At 35.3% G+C, this 17,946-nt stretch overlaps 1 long non-coding RNA gene across 1 annotated transcript; it reads left to right on the forward strand.

Moving 5' to 3' along the window:
• Positions 1–744: 744 nt before the first annotated feature.
• LOC149923339 (uncharacterized) lies at positions 745–15,986 on the forward strand. Its single transcript, XR_016476955.1, has 3 exons — positions 745–993; positions 3,757–3,920; positions 15,825–15,986. It is a non-coding gene; the product is annotated as an uncharacterized LOC149923339 (long non-coding RNA).
• The last annotated feature ends 1,960 nt before the right edge of the window (positions 15,987–17,946 follow it).

Below are 17,946 nucleotides of genomic sequence, written 5' to 3' on the forward strand. Positions count from 1 at the left end.
TAACTTGCGAGAGGCTCGAGTTGGTTGTAATTCGAAGGGCCGACGAGTAAGTTTGACCCGGGGCCCCAGGAAACCTCTGCACGGCCCTGTTAATGGTATATTTACGGAATAAAAACGGTGCCTTTAACAATACACCCTTGTTACTTCATTTTCCAGATAAGCAAAACGTTTGAAAAGTTTTATAAAATAAATATATAAAAAATATAACCTTTTTACACTTGTAAACCTTCATAGCAGAAATAAAAAGGAGTAAAATAAAATTTTACCCATTTAATAAATTTAAAGGGGTAAATTTACTCTAAGGAACAAAACAGAAAAAGCCTATTTGTATACCCTTTTTTTAAGAGTGAGTGTCATTTCACACGGCTATCGAGGTTAGTACATAAAGCTCAAACGATATTTCCTTACTGCTAACGGAGTCATTTTGCACCGCCAAAGAGATAATTTTACACCTCTAAAGGTGTTGTTAAATTTATTTGAAATGCGTCATTTTATAACGCTATAGGGGTCATTTTACACATATAAAGGAGTTGTTTAATATCTTTAAAGGTATACTTTTCCTCTAATAAAGGCGTTATTTAATACTGCTAATGGTGTCAATTTACACCTCAAAAGGAGTTGTTGTAAAAGGCGTAATTTTAAAAGTACACCTATTTAAATACTGCAAAGGAGTAAGTTTACTCTCTAACATTGTGTCGTGTTACGACACAATTCTTCTTCGACTGGAGTGAGATACATTGGAATATTTTCCTTGAATAATTCGGTGATGGTGCTCCGTTCCATCAACAAACTTAAAAGAAAAATTTCGATAGCGTCGGTTCCCCTTTATGTAACAGGGTCATTTGGCTTTCCTGTAATAATGATAAAAGTCGTAGCGAAAATATATTTTTTAATGAAACCAAAAATAAATACCGTCCGGTCGTATTGCAACGTTACTTCAACCGCAAGCTACGTACTCCGAAAGTTTCGTTGTTGATGATAGGGAGGAATCAGGTAAATAAGTCTGGATTCTGTCAATTATAGATTCAAAATCCGCGTAAATGACGTAGGGAACCTAAAAATAAATGTGTTAAGCACGTGAATTCATGAATTATCGAAATTATTTCTTACCTTTTGGAGGCATTCAATTTTATCGAATTTCAAAACGGGATTTTTGTGTGGTATTTTGCAAATTGGGGGGTGTGAACGTTGCAGTTTTTCACGTGTTCATTATGGTTTCGTGCGCAGTTTTGTAAGCAATAACGACACGTAAATTTTCCCGTTATGGTTTGTGAAATGACTTAATAGTCGGCTAATATAAGTGATTAGGCAAAAATGTTGGTTTCCTTTTGACTAATGATTAAGGAGGTCTCTTTGCCGATCTTCGGGGGCTCTGTTTTCGCTTACCAGAAGAAGAAAAACTACTTTTTCATACCCGAAAACGTTGATAGACAGATTGTTTTTATTTAAAAAAAATTTAGGTTTAAAATGATTTAATTCGAAAGGAAAGGTAATGTCACTGCAGTCTTATTCTTTTTCAAACATCACGTTTTTATTCTGATTAACGCGATGGGAATTTGGAGGTTGTGGATTAAGTTTAGCAAGGACACGCCACAAGAAACACTATTGGTCTTTGGTTTTAATGTTTAATACTCCTTTGCCGGTATTATCGAGCTCAGGGGTAGATTGATATTCGTACCCCCGACTAGCGGTACGTACGCTTTATTATCGATTTGAAAAAAACAAGATACGGTCTATTGTACAGCCACTGCCCATATCATGAAATTCCCCAATCGCTTGTGTTATTTGCTTCACACTGGATTCTTTTTGTCCTGGTATTACATCTGGGTTAAAGTGTTGCTTGGGTTTTGCACCGGAAATACGGTAATACCTCGACTTCCGCACCATCGTTCATTTCGCGTACGTATCTCACGCGAATAAATATGTTCTACTTTAAGCCCCGCTTCTTATTTGAGTAATTTTTAAAATATTTAATTAATGCCGGTTTTCATGTCAAAGTTAATATTTCGGGGTCTGTTTGGGTGGCTTACGGGGTAAACCGCGAAACGACGATAGCGTCCTCAAGAACAAAGACTTCTTCGATGTTTTGAAGAAGGTCGTCCGCCGATTGCGGCGTAGTTTTATTTTTTTTTTAAATTTGAGTTTCAATTTTTTCTAAAGACTGAAAAATAGAAAAAGATAAAGTTTTGGAAGCTGAATAGTTTCAAGGTACTGTATTGTCCGATTTCATTATCCCTTTAAAATAAAAAAAATATATATAATAAATTACCATAGATATTTTTTATTATTAATAGTAATAAGTGTACTTACATTGCTTTTACTTCGGTGTTTGGTTCGAGATTTCCTTCGATGGAGTTTCCGCGAGTCTTTTATCCGTGGTTTTATCCATATTTACTTCCATGTTTAACTCGATGTACGATTAATTCCAGTATTAAAAAAAACACGGATAAAATAACTTCGTACTAATTTATTTGTACGTAACTAGGCAAGGAATTTGTCTATTTGCCCACTACACGCTCGATACTAGAACTCAGCAACTAAGTTCGTCCTGAAATTGGATCCTCGACCGTACCGTACGCACGGGACTACTGTCCGAAAATTCACGGAATCCCGAGCGGAATCGTCTACAAAACCCAAAAATGAAATTCCCAGAAATTGCATACTTCTAACCCCTATTGTGTGTTGAACCAGTATTAAAGTTTAACCCCGTGATTGAAAGAAAGAGTTGAGCAGCAGGCATGGCAGGAGAGAGATAAGGATTAAAAAGGATTTAAGAAAAAATTCAAAGATGAATATTTCGTGGAACTCGATATAAGAATACGCGAGACTTAGTTTAAAATTTTGAGTACTTTCAGAGACTTTGCTGGGGTTCTATAAGTTTGCAATCACTTCATTGGACTTTGTCGGACTACGCCAGATTTCAGGGGTTAAAGAATTTTTTTTAGACTTCGCTAAAAAGATTTCGTCATTTTTTTAAAGACTTTGCTTGTAAAATTAAGATATTTTTAACGACTTCGCGAAATCTGGTGTACACATTTCGCGAGTGACTAGCCCCTCGCTCGGATACGTCGACTTTTAGGAGATCGTGAAGCTGTTGGGGGTTGTTTTGATAGCGGGAGTCTGGAGTGGCAGAAAGTGGGCTACTCTGATGAATTATTTTGTATCTTTGCGCAAAACTAATGCTACGTACAGGTTGAAGAAACGTATTTTAAATTTACATGTTGTTTAAAATTTACTTTTTAGAAAACTGTTTCGCGCATTCGGTACACGGAATCATTTGTACGGTCTAGCTGTTTATCGCAACTGGTAAAGAGCGGAGGTCTGACCCGATCTTTTAAACCCTCCGCTTTCATGCCTATAAATCTGATAGATGCTAGACTCTGAAATCCATATATGTGAGAGATTTTTATTTATAAAAAATCTATATATCCCACTGTAGATTTTGTAATATGATAAAATCTCAGAGACCCCTTAACGTTAACCAATATTTCCAGTATTATTCTGAATTTTTTTCGTGTTAACCGATATCTCCATTATTATTCATTGGTACATCTATTCAGCTCTAAAATATAATGTCTTTTATATGTAAGAAAAACACATTTGTTTTTGTATTTATTTTTTAAATTATAAATATGGAAACTCTTCTCCGAGAGTTTGCTTTATGATTTCTTCTAAAGCCAGAAAAGCTTCTAAATCATAGTTATTTAATTATTAATTTTTTCTTCGTTAAGTGATTTTATTTAATGACTTTTCTAGAGGTAGAAGAAGTGGGGGGTAAGGATGTCGATGCTTGAGGTGTTGAAGTGGGTGATACTGACGCGACCGTTTACGATGAGGTTGCTACGAAAGAAGTCGAAGGTGAAGATGTGAGAGAAGTGGAGAGCAATGGGATGGAGTTCATTGCCGAATAAAGCGTAGAGGTATGGACATATTCCTCCACAGTGATGGTCAAATCCATCTTCTCCAGCTTATTAAAAATCACATAATAATATGAATACACAGTTATTTTTGTAAAAAAAAGGTTTTCGAAAAATAATCATACTCATGATACCTGAATAATAACTTCGAAGGTTCTTAAATTGAAACTGGGTAAATCTGGAATTGGGCAAAAGGTTGCTGTATATTTTAAGACCGCCACTACTACTCTTTTGTCTAAAGGTGCCCTGTTTGCATGTTATAATTCAGAAGTCTGTATGACTTTGACTTACTCGGGACGAGCTTATATACTAGTCAAAAAGGGAAATTTGCAATTAGAAAAGTTTGATGCACAGTCCCGGACAAAAGTTTCCGGCCGATTTCATTTGGCCGCCATTTCGGTTCTGTTTGACATAGAGCTGCTTGATGGCTTGTTGGAAAGAATATGCCCACGAAATGTTTATGCACATTTATTACGGTCTCTCACGTGGAAAAATAATAGTAATTATACTTGCTAGGTCCGATTGACTCGCAATGTCACGCAGAATCCAAATCTGTTTTTGAATTTCTAAAAGGTTCAAAATTGCCAAAGGTATCAATAAATTAATAACTGTTTACAGCTGAACAAGTTGGCAAGCCAAAATATACCTCTCCTCGGAAGAATTGTACCTAGTGGTATAAATTTCTCGAGACGACCCTTAAAAACGTAATCCCGGTTCAATCCCGCCCGGTATAAAAATTTAATTTTAATTAAAATAATTCTGACGAAACAACCGAGTGTAACTTATTCAGAATAATATAAATTAAATAGTTACCACAGCGAGTTAGACGTATTAAAACAATGCACAATTGAATTTAACCCTATTTACAGAACAAGTTAATCAGATAAATATAATACTAAGCAAATTGTAATGAAAGAAATATCTACAGAGGGTATTTGTATTTTTCTCGCTTATGAAATACTTGCCGCATCTTTAACGGTCATTTTATTTCAACACTCGCCCTTAATGAAGATACCGCAGATTAGCTATATTCGACATCTGGTTGACGTTGTGACACATACCGCATGAAAAAGACCAATACCGTCCAATTTCCCATATCATATAATGACTCGCACACCCAGGAAATCAATGACTGCATTAGGAATCGTATATGTCCAAATATCCACACCAATAGAAAATGTATTAACAAGAAGCGAAAAACTTACCATTCACAAAGCACAGAAAGCCACTTGACTAAACGACAGCTCGTATATCAATAAATGACCGTAGACTGAATAGTAAGGGCTCTTTATAAATAAAAACGAACGAACCCAATTGATGAACTGCATTAAACATCTTAATCAGTCGAGAAAACGTTTAAAATAAATAACGAAGTAATGATGACCCAGTTAAAAACCAGACCAACATAAGTGTAAGAGCACGATGTATACAACTCGATATTTTCTTCATAAATGAACTAATACGCTTGAAAACTAATATGCCAAATACACAAAAAATAAAAATATACCACTGGAAAAAAAGGAAAAAAATTACAAAAAACTAACGGGTTTAACCTTTTAACCATCTTATCTGCTGACCGCGCGTAAACAAGATTTTACCTTTAAATTTTCATACGAAAAAAATTTTGACTTTAAAAACTATTAATATACTCTTCCGCTTAAGCTGAACTTATAATTTTCTTTGAACCGTAACATGTATCGGTGGTGCTGTGGTAGAACACTCGCCTGTCATGCACGAGGGCTCGGGTTCGAATCCCGCCCGATGCGATCGCAAATTGATACTAAGAAGAATACCGTAAACAATTGTTGGACACCCTGCCATTTGGACGTTAAGACGTTTATCGTGACCCTCAGCACTCTGTCCGTCCGAAAAGTCAATAAGAAGAAGTTGGAGAGAAAACACCCATACATACTAAACGCATACACAACAAACTCATTACCCACAACCGCCATAACAAAAACTTAACGTGGAAGGAGGCGTTCAAGTAGGAAAACCAATTGGGTTCAAGACCACATTATTTGCCCTACATCTTGAGTAGTCAGCTTTAAATAAAAGAACTAAATTGGATTATGACCACCGGCCGTTAAAATTTAAGAACTAAATATGGTTACGAACAGAGTTCAAATGAAAGTTTATTTACACTCTAACAACCAATGACAATTTCTTATAAATACAATACAAACATGGAGGAATTTCCATCGTTTTTTTTTACTATACTACTTTGCGGCACGTTTTTCAACAACTTCTCGATTGTGATAGGCTCGAAAAAAAGTTCAATTTTAGATCACGCCACGCATTTTGTACCGCCTCCAGATGGTGTTGGACATTCCTTACGTTTGTATGGTGAATAGCACGAACCATTTCTGCCTATAGATTTTCTATGGGGTTCATAGCATACCCTTTGGCAGGGCAATTCATAATCTAAATAGAAGAACAAAAGATTCGTTATTTGAAAACTTCATTATATTTACACCTAAAAACACAAAATGTTTCGCTGTTCGAAATGACATCACTGACCCAATTTAATCAACTTTACCATCTCGCCAACTGTTCGCTCGCTGGCCAAAGTTTAATTCTAGATATGTGATCTTAAAAATTTACCCTAAAGCTGAAATGAGTGCGAAGCCTTTCCAATATTTCTGCCGTGGCTCTCGCCTTGTGGATTGGCGCTCAGTCGTGCATAAAATCGAAATTGCCGTTTTAAAACCTCTCCAATACGCTTGGGAAGTAATCATTTTTCAAGAGCTCAATATAACGACGGGCTGTAAGTAGGACCTTTGTAAGGAGTAATCTGAGCGGTAGGATTGCCGGTCAGAAAGAAAGGATAATAAACCGCCAAGGGAGGCCGGAATTTGCTACCGCTAACCTAGACTGGACACCTGAACAATGGCATCGGGTCGGTCTTCAGTGACGAAAAACCGTTCGTTGTGGGGCATAACGGCAAGGTAATCCGATGTGCCTATTCATTTGAACTATACTGTATGATAATGTTTTTCCGAAGTGGAACGCAGCGGACGATTTTCGGTTCGGGGCTGGCTCTAAGGGGAGAGTTCTGGTTGCCTGGTTCACGTAAATGGACGACGGTAGACCGGTTTCGTCCTATTTGGGACTCGTCAGTACCGTGCGGGAAATCTGGCTTGCGACTATAACACCGAAAAGAGAAACTAAGCTTAAACATTTTCAATTTAAAAACGAGTTGCAAAGCAACGGAAATACGATTAGGGGAAGTGGTGGAGGTAAGTATATACGCAATGTTTAGTTAAAAGGAACCACATATGGACTGCAATCCTTTACAATGCAGTCCATAGGTGGTTTTTAAACGTATATTATTATTATTATTTTGGTCAATAAAATAAATTACAATTGACAAAAACAAATACCCCTTTTCGGTACGTCAATGTCTAAGAGGAGGGCGGTTGTACTCTGATTGGTTGTTTGTACATGCGATCTTAGTGGAACGTTTTACTAAAACGCATTGCGCAAATAAATTTTTAATTTGAGTGTAATCGATTAAAAATTGTTTTTATAACTTTTTGTGGATTTGCAATTTTAAGTAAAAAGCCTCAGTCTTCCTAATAGGGTTTACATTCAAGGTTGTTGGGTAGATAGACAACGCCGACAGAATTCGTTGAAACCTGACGTTTGAAATTAGCTCCTCTCTTGTATATTATTATAGGTTGGTTGATTGCCTTGCTAAATCTACGTTTAGGAGCATAATTATGTTGTGCCAACCAAGAGTGCTCAGCTAAGACAGAATATTACGTACTAGGCAACAATAAACTACTTCTATTTCAATTAAAAAACGCCAAAAGGAGGAAAAGTCAAGGGAAAATAAAAAATACAATCATATGTGGCTCTCATCGGACTTTATCATCTCTTATCAATTGTGCAATCGGGAATCTCGGGCAGCTCGATCAAGAAATCACAACGCCGACAGAATTCGTTGAAACCTGACGTTTGAAATAATCTCCTCTCTTGTTTATTATTATAGGTTGGTACTGTGTTAGGAACCTGACATTTTTTGGGGTGAAATAAGGGGTATGTTAGGGGATACGAGCTGCCTATAGTAAAGCAGACGACGGTGTTATTTGTTCTTTTCGCCAAGCGGGCCGAGGAGAGCCAGATGGTGGCGTCATCTACTAGCGGGAAGGCGCGCTGTAAATATTTGTTCTACTAATTTCGTTGCGGGAGGTATCCCGATGGAGTTTAAAGATAAGATAAAGATTAGATAAGGGAGGGATATAAAGAGAGTTCCCGGGGCAGAGAGCACAGCAGTTTTTTTGGGACGACAGAGTCAAGAAGGTCAGAGTAAACGGTGGGCGAGGGCAGCGGGCCCAAGTCGAAGTTGTACAAACGCGAGAAGTGCGTGCGGAGTCGTGTCCCTCAAGAAAGGACTGTGCAGTGCGGTATTGTGACTACAAAGACTGTGTTCACAAAAGTAATTGTGCGCGGAAGTACAAGAAGTCCAGCCAGAAGTTGGCGGTAATTGTATCAACACTTTTTGTTCTTTTTTTGCATTATTTTGTATTAGTATTTTGAAGTGTATAGGGGATAATAGTGGCTTATATCAGGCCCTCGTTATATGATTATTTTTGCGACGCCCTTGAATTATTAAGCTCGACCCCGTAGATTCAGATATTTGAAACCGCTAACCACATGGTAGGTTCCCCAAACATTTTTTCAAGAGAAACCATCGGTCCGACCCATAATTTAGTAAGTAATCTTCCGATCAGAAATCTGTGTCTCCCAGTACCAGATCCCTTGAATTATTATCAAATCTGAGTCTCCCAGTACCGGATCCCTTGATTTATTGTAGTATCAAAGCTGTGTCTTCCAGAACCAGTCCTCCCGTAACTTTAATTGAACACTTGGCCCCTCTAGAACAGTAAGCTAGCGTCCCAGTTGTATTTCTTAAAAGTGTATTGAATTAGATTAAGTTGAACTTCGATTTACAATAAACTCCATTATCATTGCATTGGTTGTGTTTCCTCAATTCGTTTACACTTGGTACCAAAAACGGCAACTCGGGCAATTCGAGCCTCAAATAAATGTGATGTACACGATGCCAAAGCAAGCCTAAAAACTCGCTTTGCATTTATTGGCGTGGTATGCTCTATTAAAGCCTTAAACTTGCAACCCCCTCGTTCGTAATTGTACCCGTTTTCGGCCACGAACACGGAAGCGTCCTTATAACTGTTAAAATTTTATTTAATCTTATTTTTACTTTTATATCATTACCTACCTACGAATTCTGCCTGGCAACTCTAAATTAAATGTATAACCCAAAATGGGTCGATCTACTCGCTCTAAAAAAGCAAAAAAATCCATTAAACAATACTGGCCTAGCAAGTGATGATGATTTTGATACGTCTGACTCAGAAGAAGTTACAAAAAATTCAGTCCTTCGCGAACTTAAAACTATATCCTCCAAAATTGATGTCCTCAGTAAAAGTCGAATAAGCTTTAATGCAAAACTAGATAAATTAACTGAAAAACAATTAGCAATCAAAACCACATTAAGTCAAATACAGGGAAAAGTAGATAAAATTGATCCAATTAAAAGTGGAATTGCAGATTTAGAAGACAAAGTAGATAAGGTCTTATCAACAGCTAAAGAACTTAGAAGTTGTCATCCGACGTAAAAACCTTCTAATACGCGGTCTTCAAGACAATGAACTTGAAGACCGTAACCAATTGAGCGACTCAGTCTCTTAACTTTTAATAAGTAACTTAGAGATAACTACCAAAGTTAAACCAAATCAAGTATATCGCAGGGGTGCATTTCTAGCAGGAAAGAATAGACCTATTATATTCCAAGCTGAAACATATGACCAAAAAATGTCCCTACTTAAGAACAACACCAAACTGAAAGGAACTAATATCTACGTAGAACAAGACTACACCCGCTATAAATAAAGATTGTTTGGTAAAAACAAATTACCAGAGCGTCTCAAATAGGTTGCAACTAATTAAATTATTATCGCAAAGACATCTATAGATTAGATTTTGCAACCAAGAAAATGAAAAAAAAAATGAAAATCTAACTTTAATTACTCCATTAGTAGGAATTTTTATTTGTTTTGTCAAATGATTGATATACAGGGTCTTTTTTTTTGCTCGGAAAAGTGTTTTTTTTTTCAAAAACTATTTATAGTACCGATTTCAAATTTGGAAGGTCAATTCTCTATACCGGGGGACATCAGTTTGAGAAATTTGAGCGTTTTCGGTAATGTTTTTCACCAATTTTGAAAAATTATTTTTCGACCACTAGGTGCGAGATAAAAAATTTCTATTATAAAGTTGTAGGCCGTCATCGAAAACCCTTAAAAATTGTTCACTCGACGAAAAACAACTTATTTATCAGTGAAAATTCGAGCTTGAAAAATTTACAAGTTGGTGAAGCCAAATTACGATTGTTTGAAACGATAATTGAAAAGGGAACAAGTCTAATACAAACGTAGTAGAGTTTTCACACTTGAAAAAATGTACACGTTTGGTTTTTAAATGCAGATATTTTATTCACATAAATTTTTACAAAACATTTTCAATAATATCACCATTGGCTGCAACACAGGTTTGTGCGCGGACAATTAAGTTCTCAAACGCTTTCTCTACCATTTCTGGTGTGACGTCTCGGCAAGCACTGATTATTCGTCTAATGAGTTCCTCCCTAGTTTCAATGGGCGTGGCGTATACCTTTGCTTTAACGAATCCCCAGAGAAAATAATCCAGCGGTGTTAGGTCAGGTGACCTTGCTGGCCAATGCACTGGACCATTTCTCCCTATCCACCTTTCAGGAAACTCGTTGTTGAGGTGCTCAGTTACTTGCCGGGAAAAATGCGGAGGGGCGCCATCTTGCTGAAACCACAACTGACGTCTTTCAGCCAATGGAAGGTCGTCGATTGCGTCACTCAGTTCGTTCTGTAGAAAATGTAAATACCTTTTGGCCGTTGAGGTTCGTCGGCAGGAAAAAGGGACCAATCAAACGGTTTCCAACAAGTCCAACCCAAACATTGACCCGTTCAAATTGAACCTGGTGATGATATTCAAAACCCCAATGTGGGTTGATGTCAGACCAAAGATGGCTGTTTTGATGATTAAAGGGCCCCATCTCTAGAAAATGACGCTTCGTCGGAGAACAAAACATGGCGCAAAAATTGTCTCTCTTCTTGGACAGCATTTAGTAACCAGTTGCTAAATTCATAACGTCTTTGATGGTCTCCGTCAATTAGTCCTTGGTGGAGCGTAGCTCTGTATGGGTGATAGCGATTCTTACGAAGAATTTTCCACACACGATTTGCAGAACAACCCAAATCAGCAGCGGCGTTAGCGCAACTGTGGCGAGGATATGCCACAAAGTACGCGAGTACATTGTTCTCGAAGTCTAAATCCGGTTGACCCAATCCGTGAAACCTAGGTTGCACGTTACCAAATTGATTGAAATCGTGAATTGCTCGTCTTACTGTATTTACAGATAGTGCTCCATTTGGATGTCTTTCTGCGAAGATTTCAGTCACTCTTCTAAGGTTTTGCGCTGCTTCTCCATAGTAAATGGCAACTATCTCGGTACGCTCAGCTACTGAATAACGAGGCATTGTTCGAAATATTATCAAACACTGATAATAATCTCCCAAAGTTTTCCTTTAAATACCCAATGCATGTTTAGGATTGACCTATAGCCTCGTGTTTTTTAAATCCGGTCGTTTTTTTAACCAAAGTTTCAACTGGATTAGGTAATTCGGTTTCAATTATCGTTTCAAACAATCGTAATTTGGCTTCACCAACTTGTAAATTTTTCAAGCTCGAATTTTCACTGATAAATAAATTGTTTTTCGTCGAGTGAACAATTTTTAAGGGTTTTCGATGACGGCCTACAACTTTATAATAGAAATTTTTTATCTCGCACCTAGTGGTCGAAAAATAATTTTTCAAAATTGGTGAAAAACATTACCGAAAACGCTCAAATTTCTCAAACTGTTGTCCCCCGGTATAGAGAATTGACCTTCCAAATTTGAAATCGGTACTATAAATAGTTTTTGAAAAAAAACACTTTTCCGAGCAAAAAAAAGACCCTGTAGTATATAAAAACATACGTAGTACTAATGCAAATTTTGCTAATTTTTATTCTACTTGTTGTACCGAGTTTTGCTTCGAAGTTGACGTGTTTGCCCTAGTTGAAACGCGGTACCCAAAAAACTTTGCAGATTATCCTATTTATACATTTGTTGGTAATGGTCGTGAGTCTGATCGGGGTGGAGGTATGGTTTTTTTTTGTTAAAAATAACATGCATTTTGAAATAATAGAAAAAGCATGCATATTAACGGAAAGTTGTTAAATCTTTTCTATTAAAATTGGAAATATATATATCTGTGTCTTATATCGATGTCATAATAGTTTTGCTAATTTTATTGATACTTTTGAAGAAGTTCTCAAACATCTAGGTACACCAAACAGTGCAATGAGCTTTAACCCTACTCTCGGACTTTCATCGCGTGTTGGAATGATGAAAGTCCGAGAGTAGGGTTAAAGCTCATTGCCCAATGGTAGAAATATTTTTGGTTTTGTATTAGTGTTAAGGAATCACTTGTAACAGTCACTCGCTGAAGAAGGACCACGGTCCGAAAGCACCGAATAAAATAAAGTTTTTTTCTAAGTCATGAAGTAGCAGCTTTTTTAAAATTTAACAATTTATAATAAACCATGGCTAAAAGTTTTAATATTTATAATCTTATAAAAAATGCAAGAGCAAAATGTTTAGGACAACTCTATTAAATTCCCGAAATAATCCAAGGAAAACATGGAATTTAGTAAACATTATTATAAATATATAGAAACTTCTCCGAATACTTTAATCCTGATATAACGGTTGACGAAAATCAAAATAAAGAAAATTATATACATATAAATCCATTATGTAACTCCATGTTCGTCGAAGACACCTCGAGTAATGAAATCTAAGAAATAATAGGCAGCCTTAAAACGAATTAATCCGTGTTTTGACGATATAAGCCCTAAAATTATTAAAAGGGTCTCGCAAATCGGTCATTATCAACTTATCTTTTAGCAACGGTATTTATCCTACGTTGCTTAAAAAATCGATAATCATTCCAATTTTCAAAAAAGGTGACCGCTCCAACCCGAAAAATTATAGACCAATAACTTTACTATCTATTTTCTCCAAAATATTCGACAAATGTTTTTATAAACGCCTACTAAAATTCTGCACTAAATTTAATTTAGTATCCAATAAGCAGTTTGGCTTTAGAGCGAATTCGGGTGTGGAGTCGGCTCTCTCTAAAGTGTATAAAAAAATAATCGATTGGCTAGACAATGGTGAATACGGAATTGGAGTTTTTTGAGATCTTAAAAAACCGTTCGACTATGTTGACCATAAACGACTTTTAAGAAAACTACAATTATTAGGCGTACGAGGAAAGAGCCAGGACTGGATTCTATTATATTTACACGACCGAAAATGCCAAACTAAATTCCACAATTCCCTTTCTAATGATTTTCGGGGGTACCTCGTATTCGGTGGTAAATAGACTTGCTAGCGCGGTCGGTGCTATTTACCACGGAAAAAATGATGCCCCGATTTTCGGTGGTAAATAGGCTGCTTCTTAATCAATGTTATCATCTTTCACTTCGGGGGACCTAACCTAACCTAACCTAACCCCCGATTGTCGGGGGTAAATAGACACAGGCTATTCGCCACCGAAAATCGGGGGTAAATAGACACGCCGTTGATCTTTAGCCCTTACTAAAACAACGGTGCTATGTTAAGTTTGTGGACTTTTCACACGTTAACACTATTATAAAATTTTCTAATTATTTTAATATTGAACCTTAAATTTTGACCTATTTTAATTCCATTTTTAGTTTTTTACTATTTATATAATAATTAGTCAAATAGTAATTGGACTTTGTAACAACAACATGATGTTACCATAATTTAGCATATTGAAAGAACTTCACCATCATCAATTCTATTATCAATATAATAGAATATAATATTGAAGCTTACATTAATAATTAATCCAGTTTTAAGCCCCAAATATTTAATGTACATGTACCATTCTAACTTAACAAATGTGTTTTAAGGCTTTACTTTTAACCTTCATTATTATTAGATTTCGTTAATAATTATTTAAAGAAACAAGTTCTAACTTTAAACCTCAAAGAAATTATGTACTCCAATTCCAACTTTCAAAGACCAAGTTATAACTTCTAAAAGGTCCTGAAGATCTAAGGCTTAGAAGTAACTGTTGAATGCAAATTAACTCTAATGATAATTCATTTATACATCGGATATTTTTCACAAAATGAAGTAGAATATGTGAAATTACCATTAAACAAAATCTTTCAATTAACATCTGAAACTTTTCCTATTTGTCCGTTGTAGGGACTAGCTAGTTTGTTACTTTGATAGGCAAGATGGCGGGAAACGAAAATGAAACCAAAAGTTTAGCTGACGAGTGACGACAAAATTTTCTATACCACTTTGTGTGCAGAAAATAACCCAAGTTGGGCACGTGCAATAACCCAATAGCATTTAGTGAAACAAGACTACTCAATTAAGTTGTAATAAACCGAATTGGGTCAAAAGTGACTCAAAATGGGTAAAAAAATATTTTACCCAATTTTTTTACCCAACCTTTTTTAGAGTGTAGGATTCAGAAATGGCTTTTGGATAATTTCCTAGAATTAAACTTAGACAAAACTGTATACATGAAATTTCATAATATAAATAAAAAACGACCACCTACGCTCAATATATCTATAGGTAATACAACACTAAACGAGGTCGATAAATATAAATACCTTGGACTTTGGTTCGATCCATCATTAAAATGGAATACCCATACCGACTATGTTGCTAAAACAATTGCCTGCAATATCTCAAAAATTAATAAATGCAAACAGTTTTTTACTACTACTCTCAAATAACAACTATACTTTAGTCTAATATATTCAATTATTAAGTTTTGTATTCCCATTTGGGGAAATACATCTGAAACTAATTTAAACAGAATTTTCTTACTACAAAAACGTATGTTACGCGTTATTGACAACAAAATGTATAGAGACACTACAGGTCCGATCTTTCAAATGTACAATCTATTTAATATCTGAGAAACTGTTCTCTATTTCTCATTAATATTTATTTTTAAATCAATTGTAAAAACCTTTTATAACCAATTTACTCTTAGTAAATTAGCGAAATTTTTCACTGGAAATCAATGTATTATATAGAAACTCCCTTTGCAAAAAACAGCTTCAAACTAAATTATATATTCTGTAAAAGAACGAGTTTATTTAACAAACTTTATTGCGCCAACCAATATTGGATTAAATAATTTTAAAAAAGCCGCGCGATAATTTATTAAGAAAGCCCCGGTTTTATTATAGATAAGTAAAAACCAACCACATATATAAAATTGTATATTATTTGATTAGGTCCTCTACTATTATAATTTTTTAATAATTATTATTTCTTTGTTCTGCGTTGTTGTAAATCAATTTTTCTAATGTATTTTCTTTTGCTACGATAATATGAAAATATGAAGTTTAATGTTTTTCGGTGCTACGGCATAAAAGTCGCCTCGCGACTTAGCCAATTAACAATTGTTAGACTCAATTTTCACTAAAGCCAACTAAAGTTATTATTATTATTATTATTAAACATGAACTAATTCGTAACTAAAATGTATTGATTTTAAAGGGAGGTATATGGACACAATAGTATTTTGGTTTATAAAACGTACACGTTTAAATTAAACATAAAAGTTGGTAAATTTTATTTCCCATTAATTTGAATTGAATCACATCACATTAAATTATAAAATAAATAGTGCAGATTATAAATATACAAAAGTTAATATAGTTCTATTTTCCGAAATTAATAGTTGGTGAAAACATACCATGTCTTCGAAAAAGTGAAATTTATTGCAGAGGTCAATTTTCCGTTGCCTACAAATTACCTTCATTGCAAGTGGGTGAAAATGTCCGTTATGAAATACTGACAGAAAAGTATAAGAAAATAAAGGATACAGAAATTAACAATATTATTGTTTATGATCTTATAGATAAACACTCTTTGTACGTATAAATCGCATTCTATTGATTAATTATAATTAATAATACATATTTATTTATATTAAAAATATTGCGTTAACAGGTACCCACCATCTGATGTAATTGTTGCTGCGAAATTGTGCCATGAGTCTCCACAACTTGGTTCTATGGTAAAAACCAACATCTGTTAATTTATTTAAAGTATTTTGTATTTCAAAGACAATCGTTTTATAGAAAACAAGTCGGCCCAGGCCGTAATATTAGTTCCACATCAGTGTATTCGAGTGGGCAAACCCATAAACCCTTAGTAGACACAGGTAGGCAAACCAATACAAAATCTGATGAGGCCATGTGATTTCCTATCTTTTGATATATAATTTACCATCCTGTGTTTAAGAGTGGCCACCGCCCACCCTCAGGATACGCAGGTGGGCAAACCAATTTAAAAGCTGTTGAGGCCATGTGATTTCCTATCGTTTGATATATCATTTACCATCCTATGTTAAAGAGGGGCCACCGCCCACCCTCAGGATACGCGGGTGGGCAAAGCAATACAAAATCTGTTGAGGCCATGTGATTTTATATTATCTCGGTGATTAAATTAGTATTTTCTTAGAGAAGATATTTAATATGAATTATTAACAACTGCATAAATCATATCATTGCAAGAATGTATTTATGTACTACAAATATGGCAAGACGGAGATTCTGTCCCCATGGTCGCATACTTTTCAGCTTAAAGGCCTGTTGCCAAAGTGCTAGGCAAAGTGCTAGCCCATTTGGATTTTTTGGTTTCACTCTTTCAAGTAGACGCGAGCGTAGACGATTCCAATCTTTTACTTTTATTGTTCTATAGAAAAATTGGTATTTTCGATCACTCTCCCTTTAAGGGGGTTGTTCGGAGGGGGCGGAAATTAACGGCACTGCGTGAGCGTCAAAGAGTTTTATCGAATGAGACCAAATATCTGGACCAACTATACAAACTATACAAGTTCGCCAAGAAGGCGATAATATTATTTTGTGCCACACATAAACGACTTCGTTAAGCAAGTGCCACACTTATTTATTAGTTCTGACCATACACGGTTTCGATAAGAAAGTGCCACCCTTACTTAGTACTTCTGAGCATACACGGTTTCGATAAGGGGGGCTAAATTGTACCCCCTGTTTACCTGGCAGACCTGAAACTGGCCATCGGGAAACGTTGTGTAGCCCCACACTGTAATTCAAACTTCCCGCCACGCCCGTATCACCCTTCGTGGAAATCCACTGGGTGGGGGGCGGGGGGAGGCGAAGTTTGAGGTTAACTTGACCCTAAAACGCCGTAAATATACGTAAAATAACCCGGAAAAAGGAACGGGAATTGCGACAACTTAACTTGACAAATCCCCCCGCGTTGCAAAGAAAGACTAGAAGTTCCGAGTAAAATTTGTACAGAGCGTCCTGGCTTGGTTGGTAAATTCGTCGGTATAAGAGATTACGCGGCTTGCGGCTATCTGGGTTCGAGTCCCAGCGCAGCCAACAAAATAATTTACAAAATTTATTTTTCGCAGCTCCATCTACCGTGTCGTTGCTTTTCCACGAAAAACACTTAACGACAATAAATCCATAGCAATAGTCCCACTTCGATATATATATATATTTATATAAATATATATATATATATTTATATAAATATATATATATATATTTATATAAATATATATATATATATTTATATAAATATATATATATATATTTATATAAATATATATATATATATATTTATATAAATATATATATATATATATATATATTTATATAAATATATATATATATATAAATATATATATATATATAAATATATATATATATATATAAATATATATATATATATATAAATATATATATATATATAAATATATATATATATATATAAATATATATATATATATATAAATATATATAAATATA

The sequence above is a fragment of the Leiobunum rupestre genome, chromosome 10 (genome assembly GCF_980474605.1).
Source record: "Leiobunum rupestre chromosome 10, qqLeiRupe1.1.hap1, whole genome shotgun sequence".
NCBI lineage: Eukaryota > Metazoa > Arthropoda > Arachnida > Opiliones > Sclerosomatidae > Leiobunum > Leiobunum rupestre.